At 32.4% G+C, this 7,094-nt stretch overlaps 1 pseudogene; it reads right to left on the reverse strand.

Annotated features, from left to right (window-relative positions):
- Positions 1–5,264: 5,264 nt before the first annotated feature.
- Positions 5,265–6,225, reverse strand: LOC145036198 (protein WHAT'S THIS FACTOR 1 homolog, chloroplastic-like; annotated as a pseudogene).
- Positions 6,226–7,094: the final 869 nt, after the last annotated feature.

The following is a 7,094-nucleotide window of genomic DNA, read 5'->3' on the forward strand; positions in this document are numbered from 1 at the left end:
ATTCTCCAAACCAACCAGCTATGACTTCTTTAGGAAGATATTGGTTTTTCGAGGGGATGGAATCCAGTTATGTTTTCTATGCAAGAATTTAGGGTAAGAGAATAATTATTAGACGAACTATCTATGTATAATTATTTAGAAAACCTTCATTGGTTACATCGTTATTTGTGAAGTGCATACCAGCTATGTGTAATCTAAACAGGATAGACATTCGAATAAGTGACCTTAATTCCAAATTCACACAGAATAGGGGTAAGGCAAAATTATCACAGATTCTAAGTCTATAACATCCTAATTACATGTAGCCTTAGTGTATCCACTTAGCAACTATCAACTTAGTAATGAAGATCCCGTTTTAGTTCTCAAGTATAAAGTACTTATAGTAACAACAAATACTCATATAGTATTTTAATTTTAATGTTATGTTCTATTGTTCTCATTGTGGTAGGGTTGGTAAGATTTTTGCATTGTTGCAACCACACACTTAAACTTAGGCACATGCTAGTCAACCCTCGGATAATATAAGTGATCAGGCTATATCTTCCCAGTTTTGACCATATGTCTCTAAGCCCACTTGTGTTGCCCAACAATCGTAATTCTTTTTGTACTGTCCTAGTGACACTGATTTTAGTATGAATGCAGCACGTATACTTACTTAAATATTTTACTATTTAAAGTATAAACTCTTGGTCAGAGTATTTTTAATCCCTTATGTATTTATAGTTAGTATATCTTTTATGGGTTGATATACTTACTTCACTATAAACAATGCTCTGATACCAATCTGTCACACCCCAAAACCAGGAACGACGAAAACGTTCTAGGGTGGAGGACGTCATGTATAATATCAACAACAATGTAAAGTAGTAAACAAGCAACAACATCATCCATTGCATTAATAATATAATTATTATACAAATGTGTTATGTCAAATTTTGATAAACACTAAAGCATAAATCAAAATGAAAGATAAGTCTTGAACAAGCTCCATCTTCCTTTCTCCTTGCATCGGTACCTGTCTATGATGACCTGAGGATACAAGTAATTTTGAAAGCGAGTATCAGCTTTAAAGCTGGTGACATCATAAGTATTTAGTGTCTTAATTTGTATTTAAGAATATGTAAGTATATGTATTGTAAGTATTGAAAGTGTATATGAACTGTAAGTGTTTGAAAAACCCTAGAATCCCTATGATTCCTACTAGTATATGAAGGTGTCTTCTACCAAGACCTAAATGTTCTGAATGTAGTCTTCTACCAAGACCTAACTGTTCGGAATGTATGTTTCTTGTATGAGTATGTATTTTCCCAAGTATAACTATCATTATCCAAAAATATAGTTTCTACATTATTGTGCGTCGTGTGAATGTTCACGAAGTGAATGTAATGGGAAAATGAAATAGTACTATGGTGTAGTGCTGTAAGAACTACTGCCGTACTAATTACCTTAAACCAGATTTTATATTAAGGCATTTCGTGATAAATTGCACCATACTATCGACTAGTAACAACGACATAATGAATGGTCGTAATAACGGAATGACATTTGGCACCCGCAGACCTGCAGGTCCGGCTGTAGCTAGCAGCAAGGTGTAGGATTGTCAATCCAGTATAGATCTATACGCAAACTCACGCTCTCCCTCCAAGAGAATTCTGGCTACAACTCGAGCCATGACATTTAAGTCATGCTCCAATTTAAATCACAATAATTAACGTATTCTTGTATATGTACTGTAATGAACTGTTCTAGCTGTAATGTGATGAACTGTTCTAGCTGTAATGTAATGAACTGTTCTAGCTGTAATGTAATGAACTGTTCTAGCTGTAATGTACGTGCTCTCTACCTAACAAGTATAGTAATGTAATCGTTCTAATATAGTTGTATATGTTCTCTTCCTAGTATAGTTGTATATGTTCTCTTCCTAGTATAGTTGTATATGTAAGGTACTGTAATGTTCTAGAAAGTATTGACTCATGAATGAACTGACTCATTGTATGATATCGCGTTCTAGTAATTGTTCTAGTATCTTCCTAAACTACCTATATGGTAGTTTACTAGTAATCTATCTGGTAAGTATGGACATGGATGTATACCCTTGTTACCCAAGGGCATATGTTGAACTGGAAGGGCCTTTTATGACTATATATGTACACATGATATATAACTAATATTTAAATGACTTTCGGACGAATACCCAATATCCCCCCAGACCACATCTCAAGGCGCGAAAAGGAAATAGGATGGATAGCCTTCCTAAGTCTTTTAAACATTTCTTATATAACTATACATATAGAGGCATGCAATTTATAATATAAAAGCATAAATAAGTTTTGTAAGACATTTGAAATATAAGTATTATTTTAAGAAAAGATCGACTTGATGTCAATCTATAAAACAATTTGAAGGCATAAGTTTAATAAAACAGTTTAAGTATAAGGAAACATTTGTTTGAAACACAGTTGTAAATAAGTTTGAAAGGTAATGTACAGAGTAAGCTGTACAGTGTAAAAAGGAGTTTAAAACATATAACATGTTTATAAAAGTCATTTGAAGGAAACTGTTTGGTAAAACGGCTAATGAGTAGCCAAATCATTTGAATGTTGTATATTAATCACATGTGATTGATGTAATAAGTATATAATTCTACTTACTAATCACTTGTGATTGACATCATAAGTAGCATGATTCTACTTGTACCCCCCCCCCCAATAAAACATTTAAAAATAGTTTAAAACATTAGTTAAGGGGTATGAACTCACCTGCAGTAAGTGACTGGAATTAAACGGACTGTTATCGTACAGAAGGATCGGACAAGTGTTTGGTGTTAAGTGGAGACTTAGACACACACAATGATCCTAATTACATATGAAAACATATGTATATAAATAATTAGTGATTATAACACTAATTATACAAGTAATAACATTTAAGCACAAGGAAAACACTTTTGGTCAAGTGCTAGGAGGCTAAAGGGTTGCAACAAAGGAGTGCAATGCCCCTAATGTGAGTTTAAGGTCAAAAGAACATATTCATTGGAGTTTACGGCCCAAGGGAGTAGGCTCCTGGCCGTAAACTCTCAACCAAGGCTTGGTATGGTACTTTCAATTACTACAACCTTAGTGGGAATTGTTTCAAGGCCTATACAAGTGTTTGGGCACCCTATTGACTCCTTTGGGGAGTTTACGGCCCAAAGAACCTTTTCCCTTGGAGTTTACGACCATAAACTCCATTGGGAGGGTGATTATGGTGCTTTCAAGTCTCTATAATAACTAGGAACAATTCTAGGATTTAGTACTTGGCTTTAAGAGGGTTTATGGCACCATTTGGTACCATTTCTTGGAGTTTACGGCCATAGAAAATTTTAGGCTGTAAACTCCCTCACACATGGGGTTCTAAATGTTTTAAATAGTCCATAACTCATCTAGGTACATGCCCAAATTGTCTCATGGCCTAAGGAAGTGTTTAGGGTGTCCTTTGACCCCTTTAAAGGAGTTTACGACCCAAGAATCACTCTTGGCCGTAAACTCTTCATTACTTGTGCTTTTCTTATGTTTCCTAGGTTCTAAACACATTAGTGTACATGTATAAAATGAAGCCTAAGCCTTTGGGGAAAGTAGGGCATATTTAAGCCCTTGAAAATGGTGTTTACGGTCCAAGAAACTCTTGGGCCGTAAACTCCAAAAGCTTTATGTTCTTGGATGGTTTCTAGCCTCAAAACATCCTACAATAAGTCCTGAACTAGTTGTCTAACAAGGAAATGGGACTAGGTGGCCTTTAGGCCTTGTTTTGGAGTTTACACCCTAAGAACATTCTTGGGCCGTAAGCTCCCGGATCTTGTGTTTTGGACATGTAAATAATGTTATTAAGCATATAACAAGTATAAAAACACATCTAGGGAAGTAGACTCACAATCTGGGATGAAAACCCGAAGATCCGTGAGAGAGAAATTGGCTTTTCTCTAAATGGAATTCAACTAATGAACCAATTTGGTTCAGAATTCTATTTATAGTCTTGCGATTTTTGGCAGAAAATATTTCTATTCTCGGAATGGATTCTAATGATCTAGGGTAATGGAATTTACAGTGTTGCACAAAATCCTAGTGCAACCACTCTCCTAATATCTCTTTAGGTGTAAAACCCTAAAACTGCCAAACTTATATTCTAAGTCTGAATTTTTACTGTAACTGCTCTACTTCTATTGGATTGAAATGGTTTGATTAGAATGGAAAATTTCAAGTTGTCACAACAATAGCATCAAAAATTAGTTACCATATTTTTCAATTTGGGAATTGGATTGTGGCTAATTTGAATAACAAGTCAGTTAATTAAATAATAGAAAGGGTGGTAGGCTATATATATATATATATATATATATATATATATATATATATATATATATATATATAAGTTTAAACCTGTGGAAACCACGGTTGCTAAAAAAATCATAATCATAATTTAAAACCGTAACGACTAATCAAATATTTACAAAAAAATTATAAATTTACAAACATAGAAGGGTTGTCCGTAAATTTATAATTTTGTTTTAAAATTAACTTATACACCATTATCATTATCAATATGTTTAGTATTTTATAAAAGCTTGAGTTTGTACGCTACAATGAGTATAATGAAAAAAACACAATAAATAGTGAAAATGACATTTTTATATGATAAATTAAACATTACGATAATGTAATTGACATAAATAAACACAGTACAATAAATTATAAATAAAAATTATCAATGAACTGTGATTTACTATAAAAAATAATAAAAACAAAATATTTTTTGCATTGTTTTAATGAAATAAATGGGACAAATTGAAAGTACACATCAAATAAATGAAGAACCTAAACTCTCTTTTGTTATAACTATCTAGAAAAAATAAAAATTACTTGTATGAAATTTCTGGATTATAAATATTTCAAATTAGCGAAAACTCAACATTTTTAATTAGATCAAAAAGCTTCTCTAATTAGAATAATGCTTTCAAAATATATTTTAGTTTCTTTGAAATTTGTATGAAGCCACTCCACCTGCTCCAAAAACTTAAATATATTATTTCAAGTAACCATATCACTTCAATCCCAATAGATACAACTTTAAATCAAGGTCAAGTCTTTTATAATGAATGATAATATCTTTTATAATTATTTTATATTACAATGAATAATAATATCTTATTCACATAATTAGCTACGGCTTTAAAACATAAAGAAAATCCTAAATATTGTTCTAGAATAAAAAAAATACATTAGCATCATTCACAAGTTTATCAGTTCTCCAAATTTATATTTGATAACAAGAAGTGGATCTTTGTTGATAAGTTCTGACCCTTTATACCCTTCAATAAGCACAATAGTATAAATTTGATATTTATTTGAAACATAGAATATTCTAGGATGCTTTAAAAGCAAAACATGTAACTTCTCAGGCAAACACATCTCCCTCTTCAAATGGCCCAACTTCATAATCGATGCTTTCTTAGTGACAACTCATGATTTACACTAATTGTTCTCTTGTCCAACTATCCATGATTCATATAAGGTGAAGTGTAATGACATGAATTGAATTCATGAAATCTTTCTCATGTTTCACCTAAGATAAAGGTAACAAACATTGGAATGACAAATTCAGAACCTGTTCTTTTAATGGTAATACAGCCAACTCTGGATTCCATGTCATGAATTTGATTTCCATGGAAGTTCTTCTTCTACTATGGTTGACTACAAAAATATATCAAAATTCTTAGGTATGATTCTTGTAGATATTCATCTGGATCTGGTAATCCTAATTTCTTTTGAACTCATTTAACTTTGAGACATTGAATCTATGATTACAAACCATCATCAATAACTTTGATATTCTTTCAACGAATACAGGTTTCTGCATATTCTTTATGATTTCTTCTTCTTGTATTAAATAAACAATCTTTTAAGTAAGGCGACAATGGTATTCATAACTTTTAAAGTATACTTCAAAGCAACATGAGTATTTGTTAAGCCTATTCATGTGTTTCCCTTGAAGATCAAGAGTTTTGAACATTTTTTCGAGGTAATTAACTGATGTTACATGATCTAGATATTACAAGCTTATGTTTATAATATGGTTACTTATGATCTATATACGGTTTCTAATTAAGGCTGCTTCAAGATCTAGGTCTTTTTTCATCGGCCAAAGAGAGAACATTTGGAGAATATGAAGATTCCATAAAGGGAAACACATCAAAGAAGTTGGAAAATTTTATTTTATGCAACTAGATATTCATCTTCATTTTTCTACTTTAAAAGAAGAATCACTATCAAGAGAAGTAATAGATAGAGAAAGGGTGGAAGGCAATGTTTGGATTCACCTCTTGAATCCATTTGCCTTCAAGTTGATGCCATCTGCCCTTCTTCAAACTGATCTCAAATGTTGTAGCTGCTCAAAAGAAATAGGTTTTAGGGTCCTAATGGATATCGATTATTGATTAAGGAAGAGGGAGAATAATGAATAAGAGGAAGCAACTTTATAAGGTGCATTCTATTTACATACGAAATCCGATTAATTCAAATTTGTGACGGTCCTGATTTGTTGCTGATTTCCTACTAATTCATGGTTCCTGATTTAATGCACCCATATTTTAAACTATCACAAGGGTAATTTTGGTACTTCATTTATAAATTTAGGTGAGAATAAGAAGCTGATGATGGTTGATGAGATGCTACGTGACAATAAAGGTACTCTTTTATTAGCATAGGGGATGTGGGCTTAAAATATTTAATGTTTTGATGGGCTTATCCAATTAGTACAGTACAATTCAAAAACGTTGGGGTGACTAGGCATCTGACTTCCCCTATTAACTCCGCCATTGCGCAGATCTTTTGAAATATCGATCAATGACTATGTGACAACCGCTAATTTCTAGTCAAGTCAAAGTCAAATAAAGTCAACGGGTCAAACCGGTCCACTCAACTAACTCTTGTATATTAGGGCTTTCTCTAAAAATTGTAGTGAACAATTCTCTATCTTAATACAAAGTATCATTTAGAGGTTCCATATGTTCAAGAAATCTAAACCCTAATCAAGGTAAGTGGTATAACGACTCGATAAAA

The sequence above is a fragment of the Lactuca saligna genome, chromosome 3 (assembly GCF_052625555.1).
Source record: "Lactuca saligna cultivar CGN05327 chromosome 3, ASM5262555v1, whole genome shotgun sequence".
In the NCBI taxonomy this organism is placed as follows: domain Eukaryota; kingdom Viridiplantae; phylum Streptophyta; class Magnoliopsida; order Asterales; family Asteraceae; genus Lactuca; species Lactuca saligna.